The 16,898-nt window shown below is 38.9% G+C and overlaps 9 non-coding genes across 9 annotated transcripts; all 9 read right to left on the reverse strand.

The window, feature by feature from the left end:
• Nucleotides 1–342: 342 nt before the first annotated feature.
• Nucleotides 343–414, reverse strand: trnap-ugg (transfer RNA proline (anticodon UGG)). Its single transcript has one exon. It is a non-coding gene; the product is annotated as a tRNA-Pro (tRNA).
• Nucleotides 415–1,739: 1,325 nt separating this feature from the next.
• Nucleotides 1,740–1,811, reverse strand: trnap-ugg (transfer RNA proline (anticodon UGG)). The gene has a single exon. It is a non-coding gene; the product is annotated as a tRNA-Pro (tRNA).
• Nucleotides 1,812–3,134: 1,323 nt separating this feature from the next.
• On the reverse strand, nt 3,135–3,206 carry trnap-ugg (transfer RNA proline (anticodon UGG)). Its single transcript has one exon. It is a non-coding gene; the product is annotated as a tRNA-Pro (tRNA).
• A 1,325-nt stretch (nt 3,207–4,531) lies between these two features.
• Nucleotides 4,532–4,603, reverse strand: trnap-ugg (transfer RNA proline (anticodon UGG)). Its single transcript has one exon. It is a non-coding gene; the product is annotated as a tRNA-Pro (tRNA).
• Nucleotides 4,604–5,917: 1,314 nt separating this feature from the next.
• trnap-ugg (transfer RNA proline (anticodon UGG)) lies at nt 5,918–5,989 on the reverse strand. The gene has a single exon. It is a non-coding gene; the product is annotated as a tRNA-Pro (tRNA).
• Nucleotides 5,990–7,305: 1,316 nt separating this feature from the next.
• trnap-ugg (transfer RNA proline (anticodon UGG)) lies at nt 7,306–7,377 on the reverse strand. Its single transcript has one exon. It is a non-coding gene; the product is annotated as a tRNA-Pro (tRNA).
• Nucleotides 7,378–8,702: 1,325 nt separating this feature from the next.
• trnap-ugg (transfer RNA proline (anticodon UGG)) lies at nt 8,703–8,774 on the reverse strand. Its single transcript has one exon. It is a non-coding gene; the product is annotated as a tRNA-Pro (tRNA).
• Nucleotides 8,775–10,099: 1,325 nt separating this feature from the next.
• Nucleotides 10,100–10,171, reverse strand: trnap-ugg (transfer RNA proline (anticodon UGG)). The gene has a single exon. It is a non-coding gene; the product is annotated as a tRNA-Pro (tRNA).
• Nucleotides 10,172–11,487: 1,316 nt separating this feature from the next.
• On the reverse strand, nt 11,488–11,559 carry trnap-ugg (transfer RNA proline (anticodon UGG)). The gene has a single exon. It is a non-coding gene; the product is annotated as a tRNA-Pro (tRNA).
• Nucleotides 11,560–16,898: the final 5,339 nt, after the last annotated feature.

Below are 16,898 nucleotides of genomic sequence, written 5' to 3' on the forward strand. Positions count from 1 at the left end.
CAAAGCTCAATTCTGACTGTCCCATCCAATTGTTATAGAAGAAATCCAGATGCATTATATCAGACAAGTCTCTATTAAAAATACATTGATTGAATTTTGAAATACAATGAAAGTACTTGTTCTTTGTTCACTAGATTGGCATTGGGTGTGGTCTTTGGCCGCTAACACACATTTGGCTTGATTTTTGTGATAATATCTCATTAGCGAGTAGTTTCACAGGTGTGCCTGGTACTGTGGTCAGTTATGGTAATTGCCATGTGCTGTTACATAGATACAAAGAAATAATGGATCATCTTGTCCTTTTGTTCAGATGTGGACAATTACCCATAATCTGTCTTGAAGGGGCTCGTCCGGGATTTGAACCCGGGACCTCTCGCACCCAAAGCAAGAATCATACCCCTAGACCAACGAGCCACATGTTATTGGATTTATGAACGCGGATGGATATCTGATTTTAAAAAAAGAAATGTGATTGCACATGCACTATCCATTTAGTAATTTAAGAGAACAATGCATCTTTATCTTCATCATCCTTATATTGACTTCATTCATTGTGTACTCTACCTGTCACCAAAGCTGGCTGGGATAGACTCCAGTAACCACTTGACCCTGAAAAGGAGTGGGAGGTTTAGGAAAGATTATCCCCAATAACACACACTCAGGACGAAATCATTGACACAGGACAGGAAAGAAGCATACTTTTGTCAAATCAAAGCTAAATTCGGACTATCCCATGCGATTGTCATAGCAGAAATCCAGACTGATAGGATCAGAAAAAGCTTTATTAAAATTCCATTGTTTGATTTCGGCATTCTAATGGAATTACTTGTTCTTTGTTCACAAAGTGTGGTCTTTGGCTGCTAATGCCCATTTATCCCCAGTTTTGGGATGAAATCTAATTAGGGAACAGTTTTACAGGTGTGTCTTGTTATGAGGCTGGTTAGTGTAATTGTCATGTACAGTTACTTATATCCAAATACACAACTGAAGACCATCTTTTTGTTTAGATGTGGTAAACAATCTACGGACAGTCTTGCAGGGGCTCGTCCAGGATTTCAACCCGGGACCTCTTGCACCCTAAGCGAGTATCATACCCCTAGACCAACAAGCAACAAATTTAAGAACGCAGAAAGATTTTTGACCAAACAGAAACATGTGACTGCACATGCACTATCCATTTAGTGATTTACGAGAACACTACATTTTTATCTTCATCATCATCATATTGACTCCATTCATTGTGTACTCTACCTGTCACCAAAGCTGGCTGGGATAGACTCCAGTAACCACTTGACCCTGAAAAGGAGTGGGAGGTTTTGGAAAAAATATCCCCTGCAACACAATCTCTAGACAAAATCATTTTTTCAAGGCAAAATAGAAGCATACTTTTGTCAAATCAAAGCTCAATTCTGACTGTCCCATCCAATTGTTATAGAAGAAATCCAGATGCATTATATCAGACAAGTCTCTATTAAAAATACATTGATTGAATTTTGAAATACAATGAAATTACTTGTTCTTTGTTCACTAGATTGGCATTGGGTGTGGTCTTTGGCCGCTAACACACATTTGGCTTGATTTTTGTGATAATATCTCATTAGCGAGTAGTTTCGCAGGTGTGCCTGGTACTGTGGTCAGTTATGGTAATTGCCATGTGCTGTTACATAGATACAAAGAAATAATGGATCATCTTGTCCTTTTGTTCAGATGTGGACAATTACCCATAATCTGTCTTGAAGGGGCTCATCCGGGATTTGAACCCGGGACCTCTCGCACCCAAAGCGAGAATCATACCCCTAGACCAACGAGCCACATGTTATTGGATTTATGAACGCGGATGGATATCTGATCAAAAAAAAAGAAATGTGATTGCACATGCACTATCCATTTAGTAATTTAAGAGAACAATGCATCTTTATCTTCATCATCCTTATATTGACTTCATTCATTGTGTACTCTACCTGTCACCAAAGCTGGCTGGGATAGACTCCACTAACCACTTGACCCTGAAAAGGAGTGGGAGGTTTAGGAAAGATTATCCCCAATAACACACACTCATGACGAATTCATTGACACAGGACAGGAAAGAAGCATACTTTTGTCAAATCAAAGCTAAATTCGGACTATCCCATGCGATTGTCATAGCAGAAATCCAGACTGATAGGATCAGAAAAATCTCTTAAAATTCCATTGTTTGATTTCGGCATTCTAATGGAATTACTTGTTCTTTGTTCACAAAGTGTGGTCTTTGGCTGCTAATGCCCATTTATCCCCAGTTTTGGGATGAAATCTAATTAGGGAACAGTTTTACAGGTGTGTCTTGTTATGAGGCTGGTTAGTGTAATTGTCATGTACAGTTACTTATATCCAAATACACAACTGAAGACCATCTTTTTGTTTAGATGTGGTAAACAATCTACGGACAGTCTTGCAGGGGCTCGTCCAGGATTTCAACCCGGGACCTCTTGCACCCTAAGCGAGTATCATACCCCTAGACCAACAAGCAACAAATTTAAGAACGCAGAAAGATTTTTGACCAAACAGAAACATGTGACTGCACATGCACTATCCATTTAGTGATTTACGAGAACACTACATTTTTATCTTCATCATCATCATATTGACTCCATTCATTGTGTACTCTACCTGTCACCAAAGCTGGCTGGGATAGACTCCAGTAACCACTTGACCCTGAAAAGGAGTGGGAGGTTTTGGAAAAAATATCCCCTGCAACACAATCTCTAGACAAAATCATTTTTTCAAGGCAAAATAGAAGCATACTTTTGTCAAATCAAAGCTCAATTCTGACTGTCCCATCCAATTGTTATAGAAGAAATCCAGATGCATTATATCAGACAAGTCTCTATTAAAAATACATTGATTGAATTTTGAAATACAATGAAATTACTTGTTCTTTGTTCACTAGATTGGCATTGGGTGTGGTCTTTGGCCGCTAACACACATTTGGCTTGATTTTTGTGATAATATCTCATTAGCGAGTAGTTTCACAGGTGTGCCTGGTACTGTGGTCAGTTATGGTAATTGCCATGTGCTGTTACATAGATACAAAGAAATAATGGATCATCTTGTCCTTTTGTTCAGATGTGGACAATTACCCATAATCTGTCTTGAAGGGGCTCGTCCGGGATTTGAACCCGGGACCTCTCGCACCCAAAGCAAGAATCATACCCCTAGACCAACGAGCCACATGTTATTGGATTTATGAACGCAGATGGATATCTGATTTTAAAAAAAGAAATGTGATTGCACATGCACTATCCATTTAGTAATTTAAGAGAACAATGCATCTTTATCTTCATCATCCTTATATTGACTTCATTCATTGTGTACTCTACCTGTCACCAAAGCTGGCTGGGATAGACTCCAGTAACCACTTGACCCTGAAAAGGAGTGGGAGGTTTAGGAAAGATTATCCCCAATAACACACACTCAGGACGAAATCATTGACACAGGACAGGAAAGAAGCATACTTTTGTCAAATCAAAGCTAAATTCGGACTATCCCATGCGATTGTCATAGCAGAAATCCAGACTGATAGGATCAGAAAAAGCTTTATTAAAATTCCATTGTTTGATTTCGGCATTCTAATGGAATTACTTGTTCTTTGTTCACAAAGTGTGGTCTTTGGCTGCTAATGCCCATTTATCCCCAGTTTTGGGATGAAATCTAATTAGGGAACAGTTTTACAGGTGTGTCTTGTTATGAGGCTGGTTAGTGTAATTGTCATGTACAGTTACTTATATCCAAATACACAACTGAAGACCATCTTTTTGTTTAGATGTGGTAAACAATCTACGGACAGTCTTGCAGGGGCTCGTCCAGGATTTCAACCCGGGACCTCTTGCACCCTAAGCGAGTATCATACCCCTAGACCAACAAGCAACAAATTTAAGAACGCAGAAAGATTTTTGACCAAACAGAAACATGTGACTGCACATGCACTATCCATTTAGTGATTTACGAGAACACTACATTTTTATCTTCATCATCATCATATTGACTCCATTCATTGTGTACTCTACCTGTCACCAAAGCTGGCTGGGATAGACTCCAGTAACCACTTGACCCTGAAAAGGAGTGGGAGGTTTTGGAAAAAATATCCCCTGCAACACAATCTCTAGACAAAATCATTTTTTCAAGGCAAAATAGAAGCATACTTTTGTCAAATCAAAGCTCAATTCTGACTGTCCCATCCAATTGTTATAGAAGAAATCCAGATGCATTATATCAGACAAGTCTCTATTAAAAATACATTGATTGAATTTTGAAATACAATGAAATTACTTGTTCTTTGTTCACTAGATTGGCATTGGGTGTGGTCTTTGGCCGCTAACACACATTTGGCTTGATTTTTGTGATAATATCTCATTAGCGAGTAGTTTCGCAGGTGTGCCTGGTACTGTGGTCAGTTATGGTAATTGCCATGTGCTGTTACATAGATACAAAGAAATAATGGATCATCTTGTCCTTTTGTTCAGATGTGGACAATTACCCATAATCTGTCTTGAAGGGGCTCATCCGGGATTTGAACCCGGGACCTCTCGCACCCAAAGCGAGAATCATACCCCTAGACCAACGAGCCACATGTTATTGGATTTATGAACGCGGATGGATATCTGATCAAAAAAAAAGAAATGTGATTGCACATGCACTATCCATTTAGTAATTTAAGAGAACAATGCATCTTTATCTTCATCATCCTTATATTGACTTCATTCATTGTGTACTCTACCTGTCACCAAAGCTGGCTGGGATAGACTCCACTAACCACTTGACCCTGAAAAGGAGTGGGAGGTTTAGGAAAGATTATCCCCAATAACACACACTCATGACGAATTCATTGACACAGGACAGGAAAGAAGCATACTTTTGTCAAATCAAAGCTAAATTCGGACTATCCCATGCGATTGTCATAGCAGAAATCCAGACTGATAGGATCAGAAAAATCTCTTAAAATTCCATTGTTTGATTTCGGCATTCTAATGGAATTACTTGTTCTTTGTTCACAAAGTGTGGTCTTTGGCTGCTAATGCCCATTTATCCCCAGTTTTGGGATGAAATCTAATTAGGGAACAGTTTTACAGGTGTGTCTTGTTATGAGGCTGGTTAGTGTAATTGTCATGTACAGTTACTTATATCCAAATACACAACTGAAGACCATCTTTTTGTTTAGATGTGGTAAACAATCTACGGACAGTCTTGCAGGGGCTCGTCCAGGATTTCAACCCGGGACCTCTTGCACCCTAAGCGAGTATCATACCCCTAGACCAACAAGCAACAAATTTAAGAACGCAGAAAGATTTTTGACCAAACAGAAACATGTGACTGCACATGCACTATCCATTTAGTGATTTACGAGAACACTACATTTTTATCTTCATCATCATCATATTGACTCCATTCATTGTGTACTCTACCTGTCACCAAAGCTGGCTGGGATAGACTCCAGTAACCACTTGACCCTGAAAAGGAGTGGGAGGTTTTGGAAAAAATATCCCCTGCAACACAATCTCTAGACAAAATCATTTTTTCAAGGCAAAATAGAAGCATACTTTTGTCAAATCAAAGCTCAATTCTGACTGTCCCATCCAATTGTCATAGAAGAAATCCAGATGCATTATATCAGACAAGTCTCTATTAAAAATACATTGATTGAATTTTGAAATACAATGGAATTACTTGTTCTTTGTTCACTAGATTGGCATTGGGCGTGGTCTTTGGCCGCTAACACACATTTAGCTTGATTTTTGCGATAATATCTCATTAGAGAGTAGTTTCACAGGTGTGCCTGGTATTGTGGTCAGTTATGGTAATTGTTACATAGATACAAAGAAATAATGGATCATCTTGTCCTTTTGTTCAGATGTGGACAAATTACCCATAATCTGTCTTGAAGGGGCTCGTCCGGGATTTGAACCCGGGACCTCTCGCACCCAAAGCGAGAATCATACCCCTAGACCAACGAGCCACATGTTATTGGATTTATGAACGCAGATGGATATCTGATTTTAAAAAAAGAAATGTGATTGCACATGCACTATCCATTTAGTAATTTAAGAGAACAATGCATCTTTATCTTCATCATCCTTATATTGACTTCATTCATTGTGTACTCTACCTGTCACCAAAGCTGGCTGGGATAGACTCCAGTAACCACTTGACCCTGAAAAGGAGTGGGAGGTTTAGGAAAGATTATCCCCAATAACACACACTCAGGACGAAATCATTGACACAGGACAGGAAAGAAGCATACTTTTGTCAAATCAAAGCTAAATTCGGACTATCCCATGCGATTGTCATAGCAGAAATCCAGACTGATAGGATCAGAAAAAGCTTTATTAAAATTCCATTGTTTGATTTCGGGATTCTAAAGGAATCACCTGTTCTTTGTTCACAAAGTGTGGTCTTTGGCTGCTAATGCCCATTTATCCCCAGTTTTGGGATGAAATCTAATTAGGGAACAGTTTTACAGGTGTGTCTTGTTATGAGGCTGGTTAGTGTAATTGTCATGTACAGTTACTTATATCCAAATACACAACTGAAGACCATCTTTTTGTTTAGATGTGGTAAACAATCTACGGACAGTCTTGCAGGGGCTCGTCCAGGATTTCAACCCGGGACCTCTTGCACCCTAAGCGAGTATCATACCCCTAGACCAACAAGCAACAAATTTAAGAACGCAGAAAGATTTTTGACCAAACAGAAACATGTGACTGCACATGCACTATCCATTTAGTGATTTACGAGAACACTACATTTTTATCTTCATCATCATCATATTGACTCCATTCATTGTGTACTCTACCTGTCACCAAAGCTGGCTGGGATAGACTCCAGTAACCACTTGACCCTGAAAAGGAGTGGGAGGTTTTGGAAAAAATATCCCCTGCAACACAATCTCTAGACAAAATCATTTTTTCAAGGCAAAATAGAAGCATACTTTTGTCAAATCAAAGCTCAATTCTGACTGTCCCATCCAATTGTCATAGAAGAAATCCAGATGCATTATATCAGACAAGTCTCTATTAAAAATACATTGATTGAATTTTGAAATACAATGGAATTACTTGTTCTTTGTTCACTAGATTGGCATTGGGCGTGGTCTTTGGCCGCTAACACACATTTAGCTTGATTTTTGTGATAATATCTCATTAGAGAGTAGTTTCACAGGTGTGCCTGGTATTGTGGTCAGTTATGGTAATTGTTACATAGATACAAAGAAATAATGGATCATCTTGTCCTTTTGTTCAGATGTGGACAAATTACCCATAATCTGTCTTGAAGGGGCTCGTCCGGGATTTGAACCCGGGACCTCTCGCACCCAAAGCGAGAATCATACCCCTAGACCAACGAGCCACATGTTATTGGATTTATGAACGCAGATGGATATCTGATTTTAAAAAAAGAAATGTGATTGCACATGCACTATCCATTTAGTAATTTAAGAGAACAATGCATCTTTATCTTCATCATCCTTATATTGACTTCATTCATTGTGTACTCTACCTGTCACCAAAGCTGGCTGGGATAGACTCCAGTAACCACTTGACCCTGAAAAGGAGTGGGAGGTTTAGGAAAGATTATCCCCAATAACACACACTCAGGACGAAATCATTGACACAGGACAGGAAAGAAGCATACTTTTGTCAAATCAAAGCTAAATTCGGACTATCCCATGCGATTGTCATAGCAGAAATCCAGACTGATAGGATCAGAAAAAGCTTTATTAAAATTCCATTGTTTGATTTCGGGATTCTAAAGGAATCACCTGTTCTTTGTTCACAAAGTGTGGTCTTTGGCTGCTAATGCCCATTTATCCCCAGTTTTGGGATGAAATCTAATTAGGGAACAGTTTTACAGGTGTGTCTTGTTATGAGGCTGGTTAGTGTAATTGTCATGTACAGTTACTTATATCCAAATACACAACTGAAGACCATCTTTTTGTTTAGATGTGGTAAACAATCTACGGACAGTCTTGCAGGGGCTCGTCCAGGATTTCAACCCGGGACCTCTTGCACCCTAAGCGAGTATCATACCCCTAGACCAACAAGCAACAAATTTAAGAACGCAGAAAGATTTTTGACCAAACAGAAACATGTGACTGCACATGCACTATCCATTTAGTGATTTACGAGAACACTACATTTTTATCTTCATCATCATCATATTGACTCCATTCATTGTGTACTCTACCTGTCACCAAAGCTGGCTGGGATAGACTCCAGTAACCACTTGACCCTGAAAAGGAGTGGGAGGTTTTGGAAAAAATATCCCCTGCAACACAATCTCTAGACAAAATCATTTTTTCAAGGCAAAATAGAAGCATACTTTTGTCAAATCAAAGCTCAATTCTGACTGTCCCATCCAATTGTTATAGAAGAAATCCAGATGCATTATATCAGACAAGTCTCTATTAAAAATACATTGATTGAATTTTGAAATACAATGAAATTACTTGTTCTTTGTTCACTAGATTGGCATTGGGTGTGGTCTTTGGCCGCTAACACACATTTGGCTTGATTTTTGTGATAATATCTCATTAGCGAGTAGTTTCACAGGTGTGCCTGGTACTGTGGTCAGTTATGGTAATTGCCATGTGCTGTTACATAGATACAAAGAAATAATGGATCATCTTGTCCTTTTGTTCAGATGTGGACAATTACCCATAATCTGTCTTGAAGGGGCTCGTCCGGGATTTGAACCCGGGACCTCTCGCACCCAAAGCAAGAATCATACCCCTAGACCAACGAGCCACATGTTATTGGATTTATGAACGCGGATGGATATCTGATTTTAAAAAAAGAAATGTGATTGCACATGCACTATCCATTTAGTAATTTAAGAGAACAATGCATCTTTATCTTCATCATCCTTATATTGACTTCATTCATTGTGTACTCTACCTGTCACCAAAGCTGGCTGGGATAGACTCCAGTAACCACTTGACCCTGAAAAGGAGTGGGAGGTTTAGGAAAGATTATCCCCAATAACACACACTCAGGACGAAATCATTGACACAGGACAGGAAAGAAGCATACTTTTGTCAAATCAAAGCTAAATTCGGACTATCCCATGCGATTGTCATAGCAGAAATCCAGACTGATAGGATCAGAAAAAGCTTTATTAAAATTCCATTGTTTGATTTCGGCATTCTAATGGAATTACTTGTTCTTTGTTCACAAAGTGTGGTCTTTGGCTGCTAATGCCCATTTATCCCCAGTTTTGGGATGAAATCTAATTAGGGAACAGTTTTACAGGTGTGTCTTGTTATGAGGCTGGTTAGTGTAATTGTCATGTACAGTTACTTATATCCAAATACACAACTGAAGACCATCTTTTTGTTTAGATGTGGTAAACAATCTACGGACAGTCTTGCAGGGGCTCGTCCAGGATTTCAACCCGGGACCTCTTGCACCCTAAGCGAGTATCATACCCCTAGACCAACAAGCAACAAATTTAAGAACGCAGAAAGATTTTTGACCAAACAGAAACATGTGACTGCACATGCACTATCCATTTAGTGATTTAAGAGAACACTACATTTTTATCTTCATCATCATCATATTGACTCCATTCATTGTGTACTCTACCTGTCACCAAAGCTGGCTGGGATAGACTCCAGTAACCACTTGACCCTGAAAAGGAGTGGGAGGTTTTGGAAAAAATATCCCCTGCAACACAATCTCTAGACAAAATCATTTTTTCAAGGCAAAATAGAAGCATACTTTTGTCAAATCAAAGCTCAATTCTGACTGTCCCATCCAATTGTTATAGAAGAAATCCAGATGCATTATATCAGACAAGTCTCTATTAAAAATACATTGATTGAATTTTGAAATACAATGAAATTACTTGTTCTTTGTTCACTAGATTGGCATTGGGTGTGGTCTTTGGCCGCTAACACACATTTGGCTTGATTTTTGTGATAATATCTCATTAGCGAGTAGTTTCACAGGTGTGCCTGGTACTGTGGTCAGTTATGGTAATTGCCATGTGCTGTTACATAGATACAAAGAAATAATGGATCATCTTGTCCTTTTGTTCAGATGTGGACAATTACCCATAATCTGTCTTGAAGGGGCTCATCCGGGATTTGAACCCGGGACCTCTCGCACCCAAAGCGAGAATCATACCCCTAGACCAACGAGCCACATGTTATTGGATTTATGAACGCGGATGGATATCTGATCAAAAAAAAAGAAATGTGATTGCACATGCACTATCCATTTAGTAATTTAAGAGAACAATGCATCTTTATCTTCATCATCCTTATATTGACTTCATTCATTGTGTACTCTACCTGTCACCAAAGCTGGCTGGGATAGACTCCAGTAACCACTTGACCCTGAAAAGGAGTGGGAGGTTTAGGAAAGATTATCCCCAATAACACACACTCAGGACGAAATCATTGACACAGGACAGGAAAGAAGCATACTTTTGTCAAATCAAAGCTAAATTCGGACTATCCCATGCGATTGTCATAGCAGAAATCCAGACTGATAGGATCAGAAAAATCTCTATTAAAATTCCATTGTTTGATTTCGGGATTCTAAAGGAATCACCTGTTCTTTGTTCACAAAGTGTGGTCTTTGGCTGCTAATGCCCATTTATCCCCAGTTTTGGGATGAAATCTAATTAGGGAACAGTTTTACAGGTGTGCCTTGATATGAGGATAGTTAGTGTAATTGTCACGTACAGTTACTTATATCCAAATACACAACTGAAGACCATCTTTTTGTTTAGATGTGGTAAACAATCTGCGGACAGTCTTGCAGGGGCTCGTCCAGGATTCCAACCCGGGACCTCTTGCCCCCTAAGTGAAAATCATACCCCTAGACCAACAAGCAACAAATTTAAGAACGCAGAAAGATTTTTGACCAAACAGAAACATGTGACTGCACATGCACTATCCATTTAGTAATTTAAGAGAACAATGCATCTTTATCTTCATCATCCTTAAATTGACTTCATTCATTGTGTACTCTACCTGTCACCAAAGCTGGCTGGGATAGACTCCAGTAACCACTTGACCCTGAAAAGGAGTGGGAGGTTTTGGAAAAAATATCCCCTGCAATAAAATCTCTAGACAAAATCATTTTTTCAAGGCAAAATAGAAGCATACTTTTGTCAAATCAAAGCTCAATTCTGACTGTCCCATCCAATTGTCATAGAAGAAATCCAGATGCATTATATCAGACAAGTCTCTATTAAAAATACATTGATTGAATTTTGAAATACAATGGAATTACTTGTTCTTTGTTCACTAGATTGGCATTGGGCGTGGTCTTTGGCCGCTAACACACATTTAGCTTGATTTTTGTGATAATATCTCATTAGAGAGTAGTTTCACAGGTGTGCCTGGTATTGTGGTCAGTTATGGTAATTGTTACATAGATACAAAGAAATAATGGATCATCTTGTCCTTTTGTTCAGATGTGGACAAATTACCCATAATCTGTCTTGAAGGGGCTCGTCCAGGATTTGAACCCGGGACCTCTCGCACCCAAAGCGAGAATCATACCCCTAGACCAACGAGCCACATGTTATTGGATTTATGAACGCGGATGGATATCTGATCAAAAAAAAAGAAATGTGATTGCACATGCACTATCCATTTAGTAATTTAAGAGAACAATGCATCTTTATCTTCATCATCCTTATATTGACTTCATTCATTGTGTACTCTACCTGTCACCAAAGCTGGCTGGGATAGACTCCAGTAACCACTTGACCCTGAAAAGGAGTGGGAGGTTTAGGAAAGATTATCCCCAATAACACACACTCAGGACGAAATCATTGACACAGGACAGGAAAGAAGCATACTTTTGTCAAATCAAAGCTAAATTCAGACTATCCCATGCGATTGTCATAGCAGAAATCCAGACTGATAGGATCAGAAAAATCTCTATTAAAATTCCATTGTTTGATTTCGGGATTCTAAAGGAATCACCTGTTCTTTGTTTACAAAGTGTGGTCTTTGGCTGCTAATGCCCATTTATCCCCAGTTTTGGGATGAAATCTAATTAGGGAACAGTTTTACAGGTGTGCCTTGATATGAGGATAGTTAGTGTAATTGTCACGTACAGTTACTTATATCCAAATAGACAACTGAAGACCATCTTTTTGTTTAGATGTGGTAAACAATCTGCGGACAGTCTTGCAGGGGCTCGTCCAGGATTTCAACCCGGGACCTCTTGCCCCCTAAGCGAGTATCATACCCCTAGACCAACAAGCAACAAATTTAAGAACGCAGAAAGATTTTTGACCAAACAGAAACATGTGACTGCACATGCACTATCCATTTAGTAATTTAAGAGAACAATGCATCTTTATCTTCATCATCCTTAAATTGACTTCATTCATTGTGTACTCTACCTGTCACCAAAGCTGGCTGGGATAGACTCCAGTAACCACTTGACCCTGAAAAGGAGTGGGAGGTTTTGGAAAAAATATCCCCTGCAATACAATCTCTAGACAAAATCATTTTTTCAAGGCAAAATAGAAGCATACTTTTGTCAAATCAAAGCTCAATTCTGACTGTCCCATCCAATTGTCATAGAAAAAATCCAGATGCATTATATCAGACAAGTCTCTATTAAAAATACATTGATTGAATTTTGAAATACAATGGAATTACTTGTTCTTTGTTCACTAGATTGGCATTGGGCGTGGTCTTTGGCCGCTAACACACATTTGGCTTGATTTTTGTGATAATATCTCATTAGAGAGTAGTTTCACAGGTGTGCCTGGTATTGTGGTCAGTTATGGTAATTGTTACATAGATACAAAGAAATAATGGATCATCTTGTCCTTTTGTTCAGATGTGGACAATTACCCATAATCTGTCTTGAAGGGGCTCGTCTGGGATTTGAACCTGGGACCTCTCGCACCCAAAGCGAGAATCATACCCCTAGACCAACGAGCCACATGTTATTGGATTTATGAACGCGGATGGATATCTGATTTTAAAAAAAGAAATGTGATTGCACATGCACTATCCATTTAGTAATTTAAGAGAACAATGCATCTTTATCTTCATCATCCTTATATTGACTTCATTCATTGTGTACTCTACCTGTCACCAAAGCTGGCTGGGATAGACTCCAGTAACCACTTGACCCTGAAAAGGAGTGGGAGGTTTAGGAAAGATTATCCCCAATAACACACACTCAGGACGAAATCATTGACACAGGACAGGAAAGAAGCATACTTTTGTCAAATCAAAGCTAAATTCAGACTATCCCATGCGATTGTCATAGCAGAAATCCAGACTGATAGGATCAGAAAAATCTCTATTAAAATTCCATTGTTTGATTTCGGGATTCTAAAGGAATCACCTGTTCTTTGTTCACAAAGTGTGGTCTTTGGCTGCTAATGCCCATTTATCCCCAGTTTTGGGATGAAATCTAATTAGGGAACAGTTTTACAGGTGTGCCTTGATATGAGGATAGTTAGTGTAATTGTCACGTACAGTTACTTATATCCAAATAGACAACTGAAGACCATCTTTTTGTTTAGATGTGGTAAACAATCTGCGGACAGTCTTGCAGGGGCTCGTCCAGGATTTCAACCCTGGACCTCTTGCCCCCTAAGTGAGTATCATACCCCTAGACCAACAAGCAACAAATTTAAGAACGCAGAAAGATTTTTGACCAAACAGAAACATGTGACTGCACATGCACTATCCATTTAGTAATTTAAGAGAACAATGCATCTTTATCTTCATCATCCTTAAATTGACTTCATTCATTGTGTACTCTACCTGTCAGCAAAGCTGGCTGGGATAGACTCCAGTAACCACTTGACCCTGAAAAGGAGTGGGAGGTTTTGGAAAAAATATCCCCTGCAATACAATCTCTAGACAAAATCATTTTTTCAAGGCAAAATAGAAGCATACTTTTGTCAAATCAAAGCTCAATTCTGACTGTCCCATCCAATTGTCATAGAAGAAATCCAGATGCATTATATCAGACAAGTCTCTATTAAAAATACATTGATTGAATTTTGAAATACAATGGAATTACTTGTTCTATGTTCACTAGATTGGCATTGAGTGTGGTCTTTGGCCGCTAACACACATTTAGCTTGATTTTTGTGATAATATCTCATTAGCGAGTAGTTTCACAGGTGTGCCTGGTACTGTGGTCAGTTATGGTAATTGCCATGTGCTGTTACATAGATACAAAGAAATAATGGATCATCTTGTCCTTTTGTTCAGATGTGGACAATTACCCATAATCTGTCTTGAAGGGGCTCGTCTGGGATTTGAACCTGGGACCTCTCGCACCCAAAGCGAGAATCATACCCCTAGACCAACGAGCCACATGTTATTGGATTTATGAACGCGGATGGATATCTGATTTTAAAAAAAGAAATGTGATTGCACATGCACTATCCATTTAGTAATTTAAGAGAACAATGCATCTTTATCTTCATCATCCTTATATTGACTTCATTCATTGTGTACTCTACCTGTCACCAAAGCTGGCTGGGATAGACTCCAGTAACCACTTGACCCTGAAAAGGAGTGGGAGGTTTAGGAAAGATTATCCCCAATAACACACACTCAGGACGAAATCATTGACACAGGACAGGAAAGAAGCATACTTTTGTCAAATCAAAGCTAAATTCAGACTATCCCATGCGATTGTCATAGCAGAAATCCAGACTGATAGGATCAGAAAAATCTCTATTAAAATTCCATTGTTTGATTTCGGGATTCTAAAGGAATCACCTGTTCTTTGTTCACAAAGTGTGGTCTTTGGCTGCTAATGCCCATTTATCCCCAGTTTTGGGATGAAATCTAATTAGGGAACAGTTTTACAGGTGTGCCTTGATATGAGGATAGTTAGTGTAATTGTCACGTACAGTTACTTATATCCAAATAGACAACTGAAGACCATCTTTTTGTTTAGATGTGGTAAACAATCTGCGGACAGTCTTGCAGGGGCTCGTCCAGGATTTCAACCCTGGACCTCTTGCCCCCTAAGTGAAAATCATACCCCTAGACCAACAAGCAACAAATTTAAGAACGCAGAAAGATTTTTGACCAAACAGAAACATGTGACTGCACATGCACTATCCATTTAGTAATTTAAGAGAACAATGCATCTTTATCTTCATCATCCTTAAATTGACTTCATTCATTGTGTACTCTACCTGTCAGCAAAGCTGGCTGGGATAGACTCCAGTAACCACTTGACCCTGAAAAGGAGTGGGAGGTTTTGGAAAAAATATCCCCTGCAATACAATCTCTAGACAAAATCATTTTTTCAAGGCAAAATAGAAGCATACTTTTGTCAAATCAAAGCTCAATTCTGACTGTCCCATCCAATTGTCATAGAAGAAATCCAGATGCATTATATCAGACAAGTCTCTATTAAAAATACATTGATTGAATTTTGAAATACAATGGAATTACTTGTTCTATGTTCACTAGATTGGCATTGAGTGTGGTCTTTGGCCGCTAACACACATTTAGCTTGATTTTTGTGATAATATCTCATTAGCGAGTAGTTTCACAGGTGTGCCTGGTACTGTGGTCAGTTATGGTAATTGCCATGTGCTGTTACATAGATACAAAGAAATAATGGATCATCTTGTCCTTTTGTTCAGATGTGGACAATTACCCATAATCTGTCTTGAAGGGGCTCGTCTGGGATTTGAACCTGGGACCTCTCGCACCCAAAGCGAGAATCATACCCCTAGACCAACGAGCCACATGTTATTGGATTTATGAACGCGGATGGATATCTGATTTTAAAAAAAGAAATGTGATTGCACATGCACTATCCATTTAGTAATTTAAGAGAACAATGCATCTTTATCTTCATCATCCTTATATTGACTTCATTCATTGTGTACTCTACCTGTCACCAAAGCTGGCTGGGATAGACTCCAGTAACCACTTGACCCTGAAAAGGAGTGGGAGGTTTAGGAAAGATTATCCCCAATAACACACACTCAGGACGAAATCATTGACACAGGACAGGAAAGAAGCATACTTTTGTCAAATCAAAGCTAAATTCGGACTATCCCATGCGATTGTCATAGCAGAAATCCAGACTGATAGGATCAGAAAAATCTCTATTAAAATTCCATTGTTTGATTTCGGGATTCTAAAGGAATCACCTGTTCTTTGTTCACAAAGTGTGGTCTTTGGCTGCTAATGCCCATTTATCCCCAGTTTTGGGATGAAATCTAATTAGGGAACAGTTTTACAGGTGTGCCTTGATATGAGGATAGTTAGTGTAATTGTCACGTACAGTTACTTATATCCAAATACACAACTGAAGACCATCTTTTTGTTTAGATGTGGTAAACAATCTGCGGACAGTCTTGCAGGGGCTCGTCCAGGATTCCAACCCGGGACCTCTTGCCCCCTAAGTGAAAATCATACCCCTAGACCAACAAGCAACAAATTTAAGAACGCAGAAAGATTTTTGACCAAACAGAAACATGTGACTGCACATGCACTATCCATTTAGTAATTTAAGAGAACAATGCATCTTTATCTTCATCATCCTTAAATTGACTTCATTCATTGTGTACTCTACCTGTCACCAAAGCTGGCTGGGATAGACTCCAGTAACCACTTGACCCTGAAAAGGAGTGGGAGGTTTTGGAAAAAATATCCCCTGCAATAAAATCTCTAGACAAAATCATTTTTTCAAGGCAAAATAGAAGCATACTTTTGTCAAATCAAAGCTCAATTCTGACTGTCCCATCCAATTGTCATAGAAGAAATCCAGATGCATTATATCAGACAAGTCTCTATTAAAAATACATTGATTGAATTTTGAAATACAATGGAATTACTTGTTCTATGTTCACTAGATTGGCATTGAGTGTGGTCTTTGGCCGCTAACACACATTTA

The sequence above is a fragment of the Oryzias latipes genome, chromosome 23 (genome assembly GCF_053564925.1).
Source record: "Oryzias latipes strain Hd-rR chromosome 23, Olatipes_Hd-rR_3.1".
Lineage (NCBI taxonomy): Eukaryota > Metazoa > Chordata > Actinopteri > Beloniformes > Adrianichthyidae > Oryzias > Oryzias latipes.